Below are 22,134 nucleotides of genomic sequence, written 5' to 3' on the forward strand. Positions count from 1 at the left end.
CTGCGAGGCTGGCTCTGACCTCTGCAAATTAGTACAGAGCTGGGATTTGGGATCTTGGCTCCTGGTCTGACTAATCTATAAGCTACCGAGGAAATAAAAGATGTGTAATATGGAAGAAAGTATTGCTTGGGAAGCAAGATGTCTAGCACCCAATGAGAGGCAAAGCCAGAAGGAATAATCTGAGTCTGATGGATGAGCACCTGGCAGTACAAATGCTATCAGTATCTTGATTCCAGTACACCTGGCTGTGGTCCTCAACAACCATAAAATGCTTTGGGATTCTTCAAGGTAAATAGAGTCCCCTGAGCACCAGTTATCATTACCGTGCCATGCAGCTCTGTTTGCACAGCAGGATGCCCTGATGCCCACAGCAAGTGCTGCTTGAAGCAGCAATCATTCAAACCACCTGCCAATGTAATGCCATACATGAGCCAAATGCCAGGATTGAAAATGTTTCTATACCTTAAAATTAGTTTCTTTTAAATTTAAATTGGACACATCAGACTAGTTTTTGATGTCCACAGCGACGGTTCAAAGGGCACCCCCAAAAAAAGGGAACCCTAGCCAGACAACACTGGCACTTTGTGCAGTGACAATAAATCCCCCCACATCTTCATTTGCAATGTGAGAAAAAATATCAAACCTTTATGAAAGGTAACATTTCTACACTGATAAGAATCTCTTTTGTAAAAGAGAAAATATATTCATTCTTCCCAGACTTAAACCCTTAACTACTGTTCTGAAAGAGTTTATCTCAAAGCCCCTCTCCCCATTTCATTGAGTGGAAGATTTAATCAGACTGAGGTAGGAGGAGACCAAGGGGCAGGAAGGCATTTTTACAAAGGAGACAGGTAAAATTTCATCCTTTCCATTAGCCAGTTTGAAGTAGAGGGGAGTGGACTGGCTTTTACCCTTCCTTTGGTAACTTAAACATTTGCATTGGAGTGTCTGGGAGTTACCTCTTTTTTTCCTTCAGAGGTAGCTCTGACCCAAGGATGTTGCTTTGGGGGATCAGGAAGGATTTTTTTTTTTTCCAGCTGGGCATAGACAGGCCCTCAGCTCGTCCCATCTCCCTCTTAGTACCACAAAGGCACAGTTAATACAAGAGATTTCAAACTATAACACTCCCATTGAAGCAGCTTTCAGGAACATTTCACTCACTGCAGCTTGCAGTTGCTGTCTGAGGAGAAGCAATAGCTAAAGCCCAGGAGTATGTTTTGCCACCGTGAGATTTGGAGGCTGAGAGGAGCCCTGCACATAGACCTGTCTGTGTTACTGCACTGGTGGGAGCTCATGGATCATCTATCCTGAAGCAACATGGAAAAGAGCTGGTACATCAACTTCATAAACTAGCAGCTTATATTGTATTCAGTTGCCTATATGTCTGGATCAATGGCTTACTGTTCAATCCATTTATAATGTGTTACTGGAAACTGCACTTACATTTTTCCTGGTTTGGAAATGCAGCTACATGCATATAGCTTACCACTCAGCACTATATCTCTATAGATTTCAAAGCATTTTACAAATCAGAAACATTTATGGAAAGGAGGAAATGAACACAAGGTAGAGTTACCCACATGTACAGACAACCACAGGCAGAGCAACACAAAACCCTGACTCCTCGTCCACTTCTGAGACACTTGAGTGCCCTGTTTGTCCTTAGCCAGTTCAAGAACTAACACAGCTTCTATTTAGTGAGTGACAGATTCATTGTTGATCAGTAAATGAATGTGATAAACTTATTTTGAATTAAAAAATAATAATCAGAAAATGGAAATTAAATGAATGGATTACACTGGTTTGGGATTATTCACTGAACTCATCAGTTAGGATTGCACCCATAGCTGAATTTGTATACAGTGGCACAGCCAGCTTATTTGGGTGAGAATCCCATTTCCAGTGATTATAGAAGGAATGAGATACCATCTAGCCATCACATCTAGGGGACATGGAGGAGGTGTGTCTGCTAGGACAAGGCTGATCCCTTCCAGCCAAGGTACACACCCCACACCCCCTTCAAGAAGGCAGGAGATGCTTTTACCAGTCTGTCAGAGAGGCTGTGCCAGTTAGGTGAAGCTTAAGTTTCCAGGATAGGCTCTACTGGTCTCTCTTCACTAGCTCTGCCTCTATGCCAGATCCATTGCTTTTGCACACCTCAGAAAAAAAAGTTCATGTAAACATTTAACAGCAGAGTCCTGTCACTCCCCATCACAGTGCATAATCAGAGAGTGTAGCCAGGGCACAAGCCCTGAGTGCGGCCGTCTAAATATCTGGTGGGCATTTGTAAGCTGGCACTAGAGCCAAATTTATGAACTGTTCTTGCAATCACTGCCCCAGCTCCTTTACCCAGTCTTATAAAGGACCTGATTTCATTTCCAAAGACTGCCAGGACTCAGCTTTTCAGCCTGCCTATCTCCCACTATGCATGTGTTGACAACTATTTTTTCCTCATCCATATATTCAAAGCAGAAGCTAAGAATGCAAAGGTTATTCACTTCCAAAACCCGCTCTCCATGGACAGGCCTACGATGTCTCTGATGATGAATAGCACCATGCTCGCATGCAAATTTGCTAAATGTAACCAAGGAAACAGGGTCCTTACTAATACCATACTCTTCTCTGAGAATTTGCTGGAGGCAGAATAACATCTCTGGTATCTGTGTGCTGTCACTCACCTCTGGGAATGCAATGTAAAAATAATTACATATGTATAATGAGGAATTGGAAGGAAATGTGTTGTATGTAAATACAGCCAGAAAGTCCTCTTAATAAATGGACTGATTTGATCAGGAAAGCTGGTGGAGCAGAATAGCAGTTTTGATTCCCAGTGAAAAAAACAGACTAGATATGCAGAAAATACAGCACTGCCCATGCCATCTAGGTATAAATTTGTTATTAACACACATCTGGGCATATGGAATGGTTCACCATAATGAGGGCTGGATGGTACAGATGTAACCATAGTACACTTGAAAAGTTAGAGCAAGATTACACTATGCCTGTGTGGGCATCTGCACTACCTTTAAAAAAAAAAAAAAATGAAGCCTTGAGACAGCCCTACCAGCTGAGGGCATGACTAGATGAATTGCGAGTCAAGTTAACTAAGAGGCTTGAGGCTGCCCTGGTGTGCCAGACTTCCATGCTATCTGCAGACAAGTGCTTGGTGAAAGCAGTTCTGGGACATGAACCAGGGAAAATGATTTCTGGAGGAACTTGAAAAGGGATGAAACTTAAGCCTGGCTTTGGGTCATGCTCATGGGCTCTATGGATATGGTATATCTCTCATGGGTTGCTGTTCCTCATGTCTTCCACTGTGCACACCCCAGCCCCTGGCCATGCTCAGCAGTCCTCTTCCACCTTCTGGCTAAGCCAGACCAACACAGAAGGGCAAAGGGAGCACATTGACCTGTGAGAAGAGCAGAGTTAATTACCCTTATGGGAAATCAGTACCACAAATATGATGTCAGTGTGAGATAAGCTATCAAGTGCACCTGTGAGTGCAGTTGGAGTGTCACAAGGCAGAGGCAGGTGACCTCTTGGCAGGAGAGCTGTGAAGATACTGAGCGATGATCACATCAACACACAGTCGTGTGGTGGCATCAGGACAGTGGGGAGGGGACCATGGTGAAGTCAGCAAACAAAGAAGGGAGAGGAGGGGAGCTAAAGGAGTCTGTATGTTGCAGACTTCTGGGATAGAGTTAAGTCTTGCCAGGCTGAGCAATTTTTTTAATTACAAAAATTGATAAATTGCAAAAAAGTTTGGCAGTTCAGTACATTTTGTGAAGAACTGCAAAACCTGGACATCCACCCAAAACCTCAGAAAATTTATCTAAAACATCCAAGAATGCTAATGGTAGGAAATGACAAGAAAAAATGTCTTTGTATAGTTTCCAGTATTTCCTGACATCCTTTAGAGCAGCAGTACCCAAAAAATACCTGTGGTATTTTGGTAATTCCATGCTTGCTCCCACAGACTCCAAGAAATGCCAACATGTGCAAAAATGTAAAATTAAACACCATTTCTAACCTCAAAAAAAGCTTCATATTTGATTCATTTATGCTTCAGGGAAGGGCTCAAGTTAATTGGTATTTTCTGTGAAATGTCTTGTGCATCTTTACTTTTGACTCCTCTGTGGCATTGTAGCAATCCCAATGCACTTTGTACCAGCTGAACTTCTGGCACTGGTATTTCACACTGCTTAGAGAAACACATTGCATTTTCTCAATTCGTTTTCTGAAAAGGATGTTATGCAGGACAAAGCCTCCTTTCTTATGTAGGTGGTGGCTTCTACTTTCTGGTGACTCTCAGGTCCCTATCCACATCTTAAACCTAGCAACTACAAAGACAAAAAAAGTCTAGCAATAGATACCAAATCATTTTGAATGTAAAGGGTACTGAGTGAAATCTAGCACAGTCCAAAAATTGGTTATGTGCAAATTCCATGTGTTTATTAAGAGGTTTGTGAAGTCAATTTGGGTTCCAAGTTCTTCATGTTCTTTATAAAAAGACTCGTAGGGAATCATGATGTCATCAAGTCAAAGCAAGATTGGGTGAAGGCGGAAAATCAATTGGAAAACCTCTTCGTGAGATAGCATTGATGCCAGGGGAAAGTACAAGAAAGGTGGCATGTTAGCTACTGAAAACATAGTAGTTGTTTGTGATCTAGGTCATATAGCAGAATAAGAGGCATAGCAGTGATCCATTTGAAATTGTCAAAAAAAAAAAAAAAGAAAGAATTCTAGGTAAAAATATAAACCTCAATGACATTGTCCCAAAAAAATTAAATCTGTATGTATTAAGATCTTTGAATGAACAGTAAGTCAGAAAATAAGATTCAGTATATGTCCTTGTGTTAGCAGATAAATTATTTTAATTGTATGTATACCATAGAAAGAAAGCTAGGAAGTCCCCTAAAGAATCAAATCCAAAAGGACGAATCCTATGGGATTAAGTAGATTACAATAGTGGCCATAAATAAAAGCTGTGTAATTCATTCACAAAAAACATGCGACAGGCATTTTTGGAATTATTAATAAATTATCAGTATTCCCATGGAAAAGTGTCAGTACGCTGTGGAAGAGTGAGGCTGGAAAAGATCCATCAAGAATCCTCTGAGTTAAAGGCAAAATATCTCAGCTCCTTCCTTTTTCCCAGATACTAAAAGAAAGGATTGTTTTCCTCTGGAAGCGAAAAAGCAATTCAGAATGAAAATACTGTAAGCTTTGGTGAAATAACATGTTTCAAACCCAATTTAGAACTGGTTCTGTCCTTACTGGTAAAGAAGCTACTAAGGAAGAAATTAAAGTGTGTAATTAATGTTACAACATTACATTAACACATAAATAATTTCTCTGGCAGGTCATACAATTCACATGCATATTTTATTAAACTGTAAGAAATAATTTTCTATGTGACCCTGATCTTCCTGCATGCTTTGAAGTTTGAAAGCCAGCAGTATAGCCTATAAGTTTAAAGAAATTTAGAAAGAATTGTGAAGTTAAAAGGTACTTTTGATGTTTGTTCTTTCTCTTCTATCACAAGGGCATTCAATACAGAAGAAGTAGAAAACATTAATGCCTAAGAAATTTCCATGGCAATCATGCTCATTTAACTCTTTCTAATCACTTAATATAAAAGGCTGGACTGAGCTATTCATTTAGCAGGGGCACAAAGATGGCACTAGGAATTTCCTATCACACAAAGTCTTCTCTTACTGTCTCTCCACACATTGCTAAGAGTTACCCTTTGCAAGGAGAACAGGTACCTTCAGCTCCTAAATAATACAGCAGCTTTTCACGTCTGCTATGGCTGGACTCAGAAAATATCCCCTTGCCCCAGAAGCATTACTAGTCTCTGATCATTGAAAATACTGTCAGATTGCCAGAAAGCACACACTCCTTTGTCCAAACATCTTCCTCACCCAAGTCATCCAAATGACTACTTCCACCAATGCATGGCGTAATGGTGACATGCAGTGGCCAGGCCGATTTTAAATTTCTTTCTTTCAAAGTAACTTGAAAGTTATGGGGTTCAGGCTGGATATGCTATGAACACCTTCCCTTTGTCTCACTCACAGCTACTGTTCTTCAAGTTTTGCAGGATCTGAGTCCATTTTCTGGCACATGACTGAGGAAAAATGCAGAATGATGGCAGTAATGAACACAAGAGCTGCTAAAGTTCATGGAAATTTCCCAAAGGAAAGACATTCATGTTACAATGGGTGGGTAAGTCTGTATCCATTCACAACAAATCTGACTGGTAGCACCAGCTTACCATAGAGTAAATACCTTGGTGATAATATTCTATGATTCTATGATTTCATCTTCTAGTGTGTCAATGCCAAAGTCTCGTAGCTAATTTTACGCTTGACATTTTGGTGGTTATTCTTGGAAGCATCCTAAGTTTTGAGCCGAGAAGGCAAATGCAGCTAGTGAACATACATATTGCAAGGAAGGAAATCGGACAACTGGTAAAAAAAGAAACAAAAATGTTTTAGCAAAGGTTATAAGACATGCTCTACGTCGTCCCCTGAGCACAAGCATTTCAAGCAGTCCCACCCACCTTGTATAGTTCAGTGCAATTGCTCTTTAAAATTGCAAAATCAGAACTTACAGGGTAGTGAGTTATTCCTCTCAACACTAAACTCTATCTAGTACTTACAGACAGCAAGAAACACACCCACAGGCACTGGAAATAATCATGTGAAATAACATGAGATTGTGAAATGCACATTTGAATCAATTGCTCATAATAATAATTTCATAAAAGAGGTTTCTCAGAAGTATTGATTTAAATTTGTGCTGAAATGTTAAATAAAAATACCTGGCCACCAAAGATGAGGCTTTAAGTCTCCCATTTGGTGCAACAGTCTCTGTTTGCCAGCTGTATTGTAATAACTGAAAAGTTAACATCTCTGACTTTATAATTATTTGAATTTTAATGAAGAAGATGAATTAAATCTTTCAGCTTAGCTGCTTACACTGTGAACCAGGCCGAGTTCCTGAAAGATAAGAAATAGATTGTGCTTATTCAACAGCTTTTCTGTGCAAAGAGAGAGGGAGGAAAAGAAGCCAGGTTTCTGTGGAATTTAAACTCGTTATTAAAAAAAAAAAAAAAAAGATAGTGGTAATTACTGAATACGAGTTGTAGAATTAATTAGTGAGTTTGAGAACATCTCTAAAATGAGAACATGAGCCTTTTACCACATCCAGGAACAGCATTCTTTGTTAAAGGGTGGCCTGTCTGGATGTTCTAGCACGTGTGTATATATATATATTCATCAGCATATAATTCCCTTGTAATCACACTGGTCCAAAAATGCAGTTGAAAGAGCATGAAAAAACACATAATTTCTGCCAGCTTTCATTATTTTCTCTTCATTGCTGACGCTTTTATCACCCTCACTGGTATCTACATTTCACACAAAAAAATATTGAACATCTTTTAAGTTTTCCATTTCCCTCAGAATGAAAGGAATGGTATGTTGATGCAATTTGCCAGTAACACTAGCAAAATAAATAGAGATAAGTAGATGGTGAAGTTGGCTCATTTCCAGGCTGTAATTTCATTGTCAGCATAGCAGATCGTCAAGCCAGAAGTATCAGATCATCTGCAAATAATAAAAGAGAAGTATATGAGTATTTCTGAGAAAAAAAAATTTTAAAGATCTGCAATCTGTAATTAAAACAGATACAGGTGTATCATAGACATGCATACATACATACATACATGCAAACACATACACAGTCTCACTCTCCCCATTTACATGAATATTGCTCATCACAGAATTTTACAACGATAAGTAGGGGATTAGCAACAATTCAAGGATTTAACTTCATTTTTTATGCAAAAATTCCAATCAGAGTTTAAACAAGAAGTTATTGATGAACTAGATACATTTGCAGATGTTCTATCTGATGCTTCTCTTCTCTTCCTCTATCATCATGTTAAACAACAGAAGCAATGCTTTAAACAATAGGAAATGTATGTCTGTACAATCATGTTTCTTCAGGCTAAGCACATCACAATTTTTGGAGTGAGGATCAGTGGGGTTTTACGTTGCTTTTTTTCCTATCACATATTTTTATTCCTGTGGAATTTTTAGTGTGCTAAACACTGCTGCAAAATGCCCTCATTCCCCAGAATTATAAAATAGTCTTAGAAGAGTAAAAGAGCCTCTCTGTCACATACTTTTAAGTTTGACTATTTTGATTTCCTGTGTAATTTCAATTTCGCTGTGAATCGGAACCATCTACGGTAAACAGAAAGCGGAACCAGAGTTTGCTGATATTATGGTCTGCCAGGAACAGGAGCTGTTATTGCAAGTCAGAAGAATTTTATACCTCTCTGATAGCTTGTATACCATCTGAATCTTATTAAACTGCTTGTGCCTGATCTGGAGCCTGGAGCCTGAGCCTTTATATGCAGGCAACCTTAATGCTAATAACAAAATAGCCTTTAATGAACCACAGCCTCAAAAAGAAATAATATCAAACTTGAACGGCTTCATGGAAAAGATTTTACTATCAGCACTTATTAACAAAATAAATAAAATGCCAGCAAACCAACTGTGGTCTGCTACCTTTGTTTGTTTCAGACTGTATTTTGTCTGCCTGACCTGTCTTTGAGCTCCTGTATCCCAAAACATGTGCCACAGCCTGATGCCAAGAGTAACATCCTAGTCCAACTCACTGTGTGAGATAAAGTAGTAGGTCAGCATTAGGGCTACCTGGAAGCACTGACATTGCACGTAGAGTAAAATTATCAAAAAGGTGCAAATCAGTGTTCGGGAGCAAGCAGAGCTGCTGAGCAGTGGGTTACATGGCAGCACAACAGATACAGCATTGTTCCTTCCCCTACTGCAGAAAATGCTCAGCCACTCCTTACTTGAAGCCACACTAAAACCATAGTTTTCACCCAGACTTAATATCAGTGTAGGATTCTGATCTGGCTCAAAAGACAAAGAATCATATAGACAGCAGTAGTGAAGACTCGGGAGATTTCCTAGCCCATATCACTTTTTCAAAACTGGTTCAACAATACCTAGGCTATTTCAGATAGAACACGTCTTATACTGAAAAGACCTAATGCAAGAAAGAATTTATGTGTAAATCTAATGATCAATCAAACAGCATCTGACTAACATATCATTAAATAATCAACTTGATTTAAAATCTTGACATTTGCCTATCATGGTTTTGCCTCCTTTTGTTCATAAACCACTTGCTATTTACTCCCTGGAGGTTTCCATAATTCATCCTCCAGTTGTACTTTAAGATGACAGGTAGCAATTTTTCAGAGTCATTATTAATGACGATAGAATAGAAGTTCTGATTTTTCAAGCTGATTAGAGTTTAAGGCGTTGATAGCAATAAAATTGTCAGCTTGGATGAGATTTTACTGAGATCCATAAAGAAATGGCCACAGGTTGTGTTGGAGACTGTATCAGACCCTGTGTGTGTGTGTGTGTGTATGTCACAGGCACACATATTTTGGTTACTGTTGGTGGGCTGACACTGAGAAAGAATGTGATGGATTGCTATAGCTGCAATGTAACTGTGATATTCCTTAGCCTCAAGTAATAGCCACCAGATTATTTAAAATCAGCAAGGGAACCCAACTGTAGGGTCACCATCGTGGGGCTGCTTGGTTCAACTTTCCATGGTGACTTGAGCCACGAATGCCAGGGGACCTGACAGCGACAGGAACCTGCCAAGTACTTCAGGCAGAGTCTGTGCAATCTCACATCCACATCTTCAGCCAGCCTCTCTCTGCCCTACGTATAGAAAGAACAAGGAAAAAAAAAAAAAAAAAGACTATGCATAAAAGCTAGCGGTGCTGAAATAATTTTGACCCAGGAGCAGTAGGCTCCCAGCACATCAGTGTAATAAATGGCCAGCTACAATATTCCTAGACTTTCAAATGGGAAAAAAAAAAATCATTTTGGTCTGACAGTTTTCATGCCCTTGAGCACTTTATTTTTTAATGATTGCGAGTGCTTGAAAATAAAGACTTTCAGTATGTTCTCACCTGTAGTTTATACTGCTGCTATTATGATACAGCAACAAAATAATAACACAGACTTGATTTTTAATCCTTTCTCAGTTCTGCCTTTGTGTGAAGTGCAGCTATTAATTATTTTGCAGCCCTGACATTTTAGAGATTCAATGTATTCCTTCTGCACCTTCTAGATAGAATCGGTGGGGTTTTATTGGGAATGTTACTGCTGGAGATGCCCCTGCTGCAGGCCCCCTTGCATCAGAAAAGCAGGCCTCACGTACCCCAGCATCAGCGGAGGGGGTGAAGCCGCCCTGCTGGGGCCCTGCATCTGTGGTCAGCAGCAGCGGGGGGTGCATGGGAGCCAGGGGGTGGCAGAGGTGGCAGGAGAGATGCCAGTTAGCCTCCCCAGGGGCTCCCTGCCTCCCTGGGCTGAGACATCAAGGCAGCGGGAGCAGAGGAAGACAAGATGGCACGCTGAGGGGAGAGGGAGGAGGAAGGGACCCATGGGGTAGGCTGGGTGGGGAGAGACAGTAGAGGAGCATTTGGGGACACACAGTAATTTTGGTAAATCTGGGCACCCTTTTAAGCCTTAATCCCTTCCTGATAAGAAGCAGAAAAAGCACAGACATGCTAGTGACAAGGACTGGGGGAAAACAAAACCCTAACACAGGCAGCTCTCTGGTAGATAATAAACATCCTGTAATCACAACTTAATTGGAAGCCCAACCGGCAACCCTGAAGTTAAAATTCGGCTAGTATGCTGCAGCTTTGGAGTCTTTGCTTTGCTTTCCAGACCAAAACCACATTTCTGTCAGTAAAGCAAGCAGATTGGACTCAGATGGACAACAGGATTATATTATTGGGGAAGAAGGTACCACTTTTACATAGCTATTTGCAGCCACAGTTCATTTTCTCCATGCACTGCTGCAATTTGATTATCTAAACGTCTCAGGAGACAACATATAAGCCCTTGGATAATCAAAGTTTTAGATAAACAACATTTCATTTTCCATGTGAATTTTCAACTTAAAGAGATAGGAATAAATTGTGTGGCCCACAATATGGGTAACAGGGACTTACTGGATCTTGCCAAGCAGACTGACTCACATTTTAAAAGTGGCTTACAGAGAACTTCTGACTATTCCTTCCCAGACACTCACACACGATTACAAAAATCCTAAACCATCATCTTCTATCAGAGGCTGTCGTGACTCTGCTTTTGTATTTTGTACTTCATTAAGGAAGTAAGGATTAAAACCCCTGTCTCCTGCAAGCATTAGAGGCCTGATTTACATGCTATTTGTTCTGTTTAATTTATTATTTTTTTTCAAACGTGATCCTTTTTGAAATGTTGCTGCCTGTGCCAGCTTTACCTTCTAGCAAAGATGGAGCACCCTGGAGTGTTTACGTGAAGTGTGCCACGGCACTGCAAGCCAGCGTTGGGCTGCGCGGAGCAGGCTGATAAAACTCTCTGCCATTTGTGGGTGTTTTTGGAATTAGGCGACCACCCACAGAATTGTGAGATGCTTTTGAACAAGAAAAAGCACCTCACCCTGCTACATACCTTTACATTTGGATTTCCTGTGTAATTACAATTTAGCTGTGAATCAAAACCATCATCAGAAAACAGAAAGCAGACCTGGGGTTTCTGATCTGTTATGTTGTGCCAGGAACGAGAGCTCTTCTTGCATGTCTGAAGAGAACTGTATCCCTGCACATATGAATCCTGTTAAATTGCTTGTGACCAACTGGAGAACCAAAGCTGATTTTTTTGCAAAACCTCCAACATTAACAATAAGACAGTCTCTTCAGCACCAAGCATAGTGGCTCTGTTGTGGTACCTCGTGGTGTGGCCATCACCAAGGTCCTCAAAAAAACTTTACATTTTGCACTAACTGAACAGTTCCTGTGCAAATTCACCGAGAAGTGCTTAGCCCACAAGCATTAATTTTTTTTTGGTGTTATCCAAAAAACACCCAATAACGATTTGTTTCAGCCATTTAGCATTTCAGGACATTGTATGTGAGACACCCTGCTCTCATCCTGGAGTTTCATTATTTATTAAACCAGGAGAGGAACAGAGCTTGTCCTAGCTTGCCTCCCTGCTTTCCACCTTAGCCAGGGGGCAACATACCTTCCTACTCCTACTTCTCCACAAATGAGGTAAAGATGTCCCTTAGACCCTACAGCTCAGATCTAACTCATTCCTATAGCACTATCCCCTTGGGAAGCAAGGTATTTGCTCCCTGTCATTTTTGTGGATGCAGCAAGGCAATTTTCTGGTGCTGCTGACCCCAAGAACATGTGTGAGAAAGTTGGAAAAAATATATAAATATTTCTTCCTTCTTCTGCAATGCCAGATGTGGTTTTTTTTTTATTTGTTTGTTTGATTGTTTGTTTTTTTGTTTGTTTGTTTTTAGTTTCTTTCAGATTCCTCTTTTCTTCCAGAAGCACAAATTGGTTAAACCCTATCTTCCCACAATGCTTCTCAATGCCAGGAGACTAATGCCAGTTCACTGATTCCTACTAAATAACTTCCTCCTGACAGTGTGCCAGATATGTTTCCCTCTAAAAACCTCCAGCTGCCCAGATGTACAGTTTCACATGGGGAGGTCTCAATGGGCTCAGAAGGAAGAGATAAAGATGAAAGGTTCCCTACTCTGCAGATATCTAGCCCCTTCCTTTATGAAAAGGTGTGTCTGCAGGGAATCCACAGACCTTCCATCCAAAACATGCCATTACCTTTCTTCCATTCCATTCTGGGCAAGTCACTCCCTATCTCTATCTTAAGAAGATAATTATCCTTTCTTGCCCCAACTTCACAGTAGTATTGCATTACAGCACTGATGCTGCAATACTGGAGCAACCTTTCTGTGAAGTTCCACCAGATTAAAAACTATATATATATATATATATAAATCATGACATCTTTTACTTAGGAATAATAAAATAATTAATAAAACAACAGGGATCCAACACTAAGCTTTGCATATAGTTCTTCTCTGGTGCTCTGAAACGTATCTAGGAATGATATGAAGTCCAGATTAATCAGAATTTCTCTTCTTACTGCTAGGTGGATGGATGTTGATGAACAATTAAAATGGGTCTCTTTGCACAAAGCATGCCAATAGATCATGTTACAATTTGGAGGAAATGATAAATAATATTGTTTTTTTCTTTGTTTGTTTTTTTTTCCTGGGAATCATTTGTGAATTCATCTGACCACATTGAAGTATTATGAAAAAATAAAAGGAAAAGAAAATGCATCTACCTGAATAGGTTACAACATTTGAAAATCTACTACTAGCATAACATGTATTCTCAAAATAGTATTTCTTGGAGTTGATTGGAAATTAATTTCAAGAGTCTTGTATGAAAAATTACCAAAACCGTTTATTTTATCAGCTTCACAGATATTATAACACACAAGGTGCAATTAACAACACTGAAGAATGCCACCATATATGTTTCTCCCACAAACCTATATCTAAACTTTTCTGCCATTGTATCAGAGATATCCCATTTTCCTCATTTTGTTTGCAAAGACCTATCACAGATGCCTAGCACAGAAGCTGATAATGTGACTCTAGATAAGAGGTGTCAGTGTTTCAGGGGTCCCTCCAGCCTTTCAAAAAAGAGGGCTCTATCTTAAAGCCTTCCCTGTATGGCCTTGGTGACATCTGTTGCTAGTTGGCCAACAGTCTGCTGAAAGTCAAGGTGTAAGTGACATGACATAAGCAAACCAACACAGTTGAGGTAATTATCACTAATTTTTTAGTATAAGATACAAAGCTGTACACAGCACATTTGATAAAGAATATCCTCTTAGAGGCAAAGACTTGTTTTTTGCTTTACCAGCAAATGTACTGTATACAACTGTAAAATGTGTATGTTTTCCCTGGTGCTGAAAACTGGTTTACCTCTAGCAGTGGGTGGACCTGTGATTATCAAGAAATAAACTCGCTTTTTCTTTTGCATGAAGTAAAAACTACATCCTCAAATACAAAATAAAATGGAAAATTTGGTTGCAAAAATTAAATACAAATATGGATAAGAGCATAGCTTTGGCCCAAGGCTTGCTTTCAGACATAACATGCAATATTGAGATAGCAATAAACTGTAAGAAATGGAACATCCTAAATTAATTTTCACTACTAATGCATTTATGCACCTTGAATCCTGACAACTGTGTTTTATTAAATTATCTTCCAGTAGTGTGATGATGTTTTTTCCGAATTATGAGGTTTTGAAATATTTTATGTTTCTTCTCATCCAATATCCATGTGTACATGTGTATGCAGTTCAAAAAAATGCATTACTTGAACAAACGTGTGTGGTTGTATATGTCCCACAAATCCCAGCCACCAGAATTGTTATGAAGCAAGTGACCCCTCCACTTTTCAGTATTCTATCTTAATCCTCATGCACAATAACTCCAGATGGGTAGGAAATGTCATTTGTTTCAAACATTGCCTAGCAGTTCCTGTTAACTGACCGAACTATTGTCACTGTTAACTTTAGTCTTGTAAATTGGATCATAATGAGTCTTGTGAGAGACAGTAGGTGCATTTTAAATCATGCAAATTGTGTAAACAGTGGATTGCCTCTGATAGACTGTTCTTTTAACCTGTTCTGAAAGTGAATTAACTTCCAAATGCTTCTGTGCATCAAAGGTTTCCTCTTTTTATTTTTTATTTGATCTTTGTTTTCTAATTGGTTATATGAAAAAAAAAAATGTAGGAGATGAAGACATAAAAATGTATTCAAATAACATATGAGTCCAAACTGAATATACAGTAAGAGCTGACAATATGTGCTTAGCTCAGCCTGTGGTGCTTCTGCACTGCACACGTCTTTGAGCAGAGTGAGTCTACAGCAATGCCATGACACAGGAGGTGGGTCATGGATGGTATTTCAGCTTTCAGCTTTCTCCCCCCATTCACTATCATTAACATTTAAAAGAAAAAGATCTATTTGGTCTGCTTGTCCATCCTCCCATTAAAGGACTATCACCCAGTTCTTGTTTTGTCCTTTACACTACGACAGGGGGGAATCAGGGAATCACTGCTTATGTTTTTACAAATTCATGTTTTGCAGATGCTGGAGGCATTTTTATCAGGTGTTTCTACAAGATCACTATCAGGAGGCTTTATTCCTCCTTGCTGAAATATTCTCAGCCATAAATTAGCACACTTCCATTCAGACACTGACGCGAGGGCACAGTGGTCCCTGTTATCAGTCTCTGCATGAAGCTGTCTGCCCTTTCTCTTGGCAATTGCATAAGAGGAGCAGAAGCACTACTGGATCAGACCTAGGAACTACCCGACCCAAAGTCCCACTTCCAATGTTGGCCAATACCAAAAGCTTCAAATAAACATTCAAAAAATGGGACATTTTCAAAGCAAATCTCTCATTTAAGGTCCATAGAAAACAGCTGGTTGAAATCTCTGGACACAAGACATAGAGCTTCCCAGGCTCAGCTGAGTTCAATGGATTGTGAACACCTTTAAATGTGATGATTTTAAGATTCATAGTTTCTGTCCTCTTTAGTTGTAATTATTATTTTTATTCCTGTAAATGTTTTCCTTCTAGTATTTTTGTATTTCTTAGCATTGGTTATACCCAGCAGCACACATTTCCATAGGTCATTTTCTTGCTAGTGCAAAATATTTCTTTTAAATATTCTTTTTCCCTATACTTCTATTTTATTCAGTATCTCTGCTCTTATACTTTTTGCACTCAATAACATTTCTCTTCATCATTTGTTTTAGAGTATCTTTATATATAATTATTTAATTTTCTACTGTCAATTTGTTTCTTACACATAATTTTCATTTTTTCATTAGTTATTTATACAGTTATTTATACTGTTTATGGGCGACCTTCCTGTGTTTCCATAACTCTTTTTCACTACATCTAAAAAAACCTTTTGTCTTTTGTCTACCTATGTCTCTTCCGATTTCTTTTTTAATTATAAATGAACACAACTTGACACAGGAGGACCTTTTCTAAAATACAGAAACTTTTAATGATGTCTTAGTGCAGACTCCAAGCATTCTTTTTGTAAGATAAGGCTACAATGAATTTAGAGCCCAGCCATATGCACAAGAAGTCAAAAATATTCTTTTCAGTGTGTGTGATCTTGCTGTTGGCTATATGGAACTGTCTGCCATACTACTGCCAATTTAGTAATGTTGTGAGTTTCTCAAAGTCTTCCATAATCCTGCCAAATTAAGTAATTTTCTGCCATATGAAAAGTGTATCAGGTTTCCATTTTTTTTTCCAAATTGTTTAAAAATGTTTTTAACCTAGATGGTCTCATTCCAGGCAAGACACATAATATTCATGTTGGAAAAAATTAATATTGATGAAAACAGACCATGTTTCCCAACTGTCTTTTTCATTTTAGACAGTTTCTAAGATATAACAGAACTATCCTCCTCATTTTGTGATTAATTTTGTTTTCCTAGTAATATAAGGGTGATCTTATTGAAAGACTGTAAAAGTCTATAAAATACATTCACCACTTTTCTTTTATCCTACTCGAGGAGATGAAGCACATAATTGCACCCAGAAAACACAATTGACCTTGCCATAGTCATGTTGAAAATGTATATTTTCATATCTTCTTAATGATTTATAACAATTTATTTAGTAATTATTTGGATCTTCTGCAATAAAATTGATAATTTGACCAACTGCTTTATTTTCAAAATTAATGAAATATTTGCTACAACTCTTCATTAGAGCAAACATTTTTAATTTAAAAATGTTAATCATTTTTATTTTCTTTTTCATGTATTAGTATTAGTGCATGTATTAGTATTTTCTTACTAAGAATTACTAAGGACATTCCTCAGGGATTAATTGTGGGACCCATACTGTTGAACTTCCTCATTAATCTCCAACCTTGGAATTTGAGATGGAGTATGCTTCAGCAATTTTGTGGACAATGCCAAACTGGGGCAGTGGTTGACACACTGAATGAAGGGAAGGCACAAGGTCATTGACAGACTGGAGAAATGGGCTGGCAGGAACCTCACGAAGCTCAACAGACACAAATACAAACTCCTCCATGCAGCTAGGAAAGTCATTATAGACTCAGAGCTGGAGAGCAGCTTTGCAGAAACAGACCTGGGGTCCTGGTAGACACTGGGTTGAATATGAGCCACAAACCACCCTTGCAGTAAGGAAGAGTAAATATCATATGGGGCTGTATTAGAAGGATTTTAGCTAACAGATCAAGAGAAGTGATTGTTGCCCTGTGTTCGGCACTGCGGAAACCACATGTGGAACAGTGAGTCCAGTTTCTGTCTCCCCAGTACAAGAAAGACATTAACAAACTGGATTGAAACTTGCGGACAGCACCCAGGTGACTGACTGCAGGGCTGGAGTTCAGGGTTCATTAACAGAGACTGAGAACACAAGGTTTGTTCTTTTTTGAAAAGACCTGGTTACAGGAGATCTATTTTATTGCTGTCTGCAGCTACCTAATGAGAGGCTATAGAGGGTACATACAGAAGACAAGGTCACATTCTTCCCAGTGAAAGGACAATGTACAATGGGCAAAATTTGCAGCACGGGAAATTTTGATTATATACAAGGTTGGGTGGGAAATATCCATAAGCAGCAAGTTGCCCAAAGAAATCTCCCTTCTTAGAGGTCTTCAACACCAGCTGGGCATGGTCATGAGCAACCTGCTCCACTTTCAGAATTTTTCTCTGAGTTGAAGAGTTGCACCATAGAACCCCTTCAAGAGAGGCTATGATTTTCCAGTCCAAATTAAATTTTAATTTAATTTTAATTAATGTACTTTTTTTATTTCAGTTCTATGGCAACTATGAGAGTTCCTTCTTCACTCATTGTGCTTTACAGAAATGACATATCTTTAAGGCCTAAAAAGAGAGTGGTTCCCACATTGTTTGTGCTGATAAGGAAGGCACCAAGAATGATTTGGCTGCTTTGATAAAAGTTCACAGACTTCCTGCCTTTGATTAAAAAAAAATAATTTCCTGTTATTTGTTTTCTCCTGTCAAACTTGTTTGCACCTTTCTTGTTTTCCAGAACATACATTCTTTCTCACCACTTAGATCCCCTTCCATCTTCTGAAGCTAACTGAATACCCAGCACAGCTATTTAATGATGGAAAGGGTCAGGTTTTATCTCTTGCTTTCTCCTCTGTTTAGGGGTAGATGTATCTTCTGTTACTCTGACATATTCTGCCTAGAACATTACAAATCTATTTTGGAAACACATTTAGCCACTTTTCTTTTTAGGGTATTTTTAATAATTTATTCTTTTTCCCCTCTTTCCAATGCTACTTCTCAAAGTCAGTCTAAAACATACATAGCATGTGTTTGGATTTATTTATTTTAATTTGCTTTTGGTTTTGTGCAGGAATATGTATATCCTACAGAAAGTCCCTATGCCCAATACAGTGCTGCAAAATGTCATAAAATTCCATTCCAATTTTTTGGCGTCTTCTTTTCCTTCAACATTACTGATCCTTCTGTCTCTAGCACTGAGCTTTTAAGACTATATCCACTCTCCTTGAACAACTAGACTTTAAATACAATTTCTTTGCCTCTCTTTCTCTCATACCGTATTGAACCTTCAATGTGATCCATGACTGTTGTTCCTTTCATTTATGTCCATTTGCTGTCCAGAGTCAGAAGCAACTTTGTCAACTTGGTGCAATCGCTTCTCTCACTGTTCTTGCTCAAAATGTGTCCTCACTGCATTTTCCTGCCACACAGCAAAGGGAAACAAACCCTTGTCCCAGGAAAAAGATGACTCTGCTAACATTTGCCAAGATAACACACTGGAAAGACACAGACATGAACACACAATCACACTGTCTCCTTGCATTAGATAACGTCTGTCCTCAAATCACTTTTCCCTCCATTTTTCTTCATTCTGTGAGTGGAACCACTATCATCATTTTCTCAAAGTTCCCAGACAATCAAGGCAGTAGTGTTTGTCAAGGTACCCAGTGTTGTATGGTACGTGATGTGTGATTATTACATCACATTTACTGTGGACTGAACCTTCAAACGAAAGGAAATTAATCTCTCTGCTGCAAAAAGAGATGCTGCTTTTGGACTCAGGTAACAGAACAGACATAAATAAATCCATTTCTTAAACCTGCGGTGAAGATCTTACTTGTTATCATTTTGCTTTTGTTTTTCTATTATTATGTGCAATTATAGCATGATTCTTTGAAGGATTTCTCCTTTTTCAAACCTGAAGGTATGGATGTGTTAGTCTAGCAAAAGATGGTGTTTGTCTATATAAACCTGCATAAGTATAATGATACAGCTATATAAACATATCAGAAAACATAACATTTATAAATAGCCTAGTTATTCACTAATGGAGATAGCTCAAGATTACAAATTTCATATCCAAAATGGATTTTGTCCTAAATTCCTGGGGTTCATACAGGATTCATCTAGTGTGTCTGGGGGAAAGGGTTTATCATACATACAGCATATCAAATTCAGCTGTTGCATATGATTTTTCTTTTCTTCAGAGTAATCTCTGTTGAACAACATTTGGCAAACAATTCATCATAATAGATTTGTTTGGAAAAATTATCCTTTCGTTTTCCTCCACAGACAGGTTATTTAGATTGTCTCAGACAGGATATGATTGCTAACTGCAACTGTTCAACAAATACGATTGGAAGTACATTAACAGAAGATCTAACTTAATACTGAAATTGTTTCTAACTGCTTCAAATTAACTTTGTTTCATCCCAAACTAGCAGCATTTTGTTAATGATTTTCAATTATGAACCTCAGATCGCATTCCTTAAACAGTAGGGGTTTTTTCCAGTCTCTTTATATGTAATCCTTGGATTCCAAGGAAATATGTATCACTGAAGAAACAAAGTTCTGTTTAAACATATGAAATGGTCAAAAATTAATGTTCACATCATTTGTTTAGCTTTACTGCTTAACAAAGGAGTCCAGAGGGTTTTGCAACAAGATGAATACTTTCATTTCTTCTGTAGACTTCACCTCATATTTGGCATCACATCAGTGTTTCTCAAAGAATGAAGATTACGGTAAAAATGTCTTCTCACTAGAGATAAATGTTTTCTCAGAAAAATCCCAAAGAGGATAAGAAAGGTCATTTACTGGGTGTAAATATCCATAAAAGATAAAAAAATATCTCTTTTTAGTTGGAGCATTAATAGTAGTTTTGAAAGAAAAACATGCATTTTCTGCAAAGTGTGTGCTTTAGTTCACTGAGTGCAGTGTGGTAATGCTGAAACCCCACGTTACTCCTGACTGATGATGTTTGAACAGAGGAAAAGACATCATCTGTCAAAGTCAAGTCTATCATGCCTTTTACTATATTTTATAGCTGGCTCTTATTCAACAAATAATCCAAAACACGCACAAAGAAAAGCTTGGAGCCAGCATCATGACATGTTTTCAAGAAATATTTTAGAATACCACTTTCAGTTATCCCATGTCAGTGACTGGTTGCTCACTATTACCTATGTGACTAATGATAAGCATGAGGTTTGACACAAAATTTCACACTACTTACAGGTCACAGTGCTTGTTTTGTCACTCAGAAATATCCCTGCTTATTGTAACACTCACACAATAATTTATTTGCAGTACATAATAGTAGACTTAAAAGCAGACATTCCAGACAATTATTCTTTTTAGTGATAAGTCAAGGTTATTTTACTTGATCCAAAATAAAGAATTTCCTTGCTCAGAAATGATATATATGTGACCTGACCTACAGCATACCAAGTCAGACAGCTGAATGATGCAAAACAGACAATGGAGCCTACACATGCATTTGTATAGAACAAGCTACACTAAGACAAAAATAATGAAAGCCAAAAATGTCTAAGATTTAGGTTCCCATTCTTTAATTTGCTGCACTGTTCTCCCCAATTAATGTAACTACACTGAGTTTTCCAAGTGAGCAAAAGGTATATTGCACTTGACTCCAATGCATATCTCTATATTTATTATACTCATATATTGCCTCAGAAAAGCTCATATTGAAGGCAATTGATGCTTAAATGCTATTTAAGTGTTAATAAAAGTGTCATGCGCAAGATCTAGGTGGTAATTATTTTTGTTGGAGCTAATAAAATCACAACTATGGTATAGGATCCTGTGGGGGCACTGCATTTTAATAAAAATTTAGACAAATTAGAAACAGCCAGGATAAAAATAAGAGATTTAGAACGTATAACTTTTAAGGGATGGTTAAAAGATTTTTGCCTTGTTAACCTAAGAAATACAGGACTATGAGAGGTGAGATGAGAACAGACTTCCAGAAACACAACTGTTCTTTGAGTGCAGAAGGGGCAAGACCAGAACAAATCAGCTTATTTTGATGTAAAGAAGATAAAAGTCAGATGAGATGAAAAACTTTCTAAATGACAAAAGCAGGCAGTCACTGCAAGAGAACAAGCAGGAAGGTGATGGAATCTGCTTTCTGGAGGTTCCTTAAGGGAAAATTATATAAACAGACGTTATTCTGGGATAGAGCATAAATATCTTGACTCTACACAGCAGGTTAGAGTAGGTCATCTCAGTCAATAGTGTTAAAGTTAACATTGTGCATTTAAGTACAGCCAGTGAGGACAGAGAACTTGCAAGCACAAATGCTAAAGTTACCAGTGCAATCCTTAGAGGTGTCCAGAAGGGGTGTTAATGTTGGCCCACCTCAAGTCAGAAAAACGAGAATGGCTGTACCTGACCAACCTGAAGCTCACCCACAACAACGTCCTACCTCCAGCCACAGCCAATTGTGTCACCCAGAGATGTCATGTCTTACAAGTCACCAGACATGTAAGGGCCAGACAAGCTGTTTGCGTGCTGAAGGCACCACCAGGCCTGACATTCCCAGCCCATCCCCAGGAAGTGCCGGTGACCAGGGCTGGAGCTGCCTCAGCTGCCCCAGAGCCCCTCTACTCCCTGGCCAGGGTGGTGGGACAGGCCCTGCCTATGAGGCCCTGCCCTGTCCTTCTGGGAAGCCCCCATTGCTGATGTGGCACCCTGGCACAAGCAGGCAATGGCGGCACTTCCCTAGGGCTTCTTAGAAGCATCAGCTTCTAAGTATTTTGTGTCTCAAAGCCTTTTTCTGAGCAG

This window comes from Anser brachyrhynchus (assembly GCF_964034855.1).
Source record: "Anser brachyrhynchus genome assembly, chromosome: 2".
NCBI classification, from domain to species: domain Eukaryota; kingdom Metazoa; phylum Chordata; class Aves; order Anseriformes; family Anatidae; genus Anser; species Anser brachyrhynchus.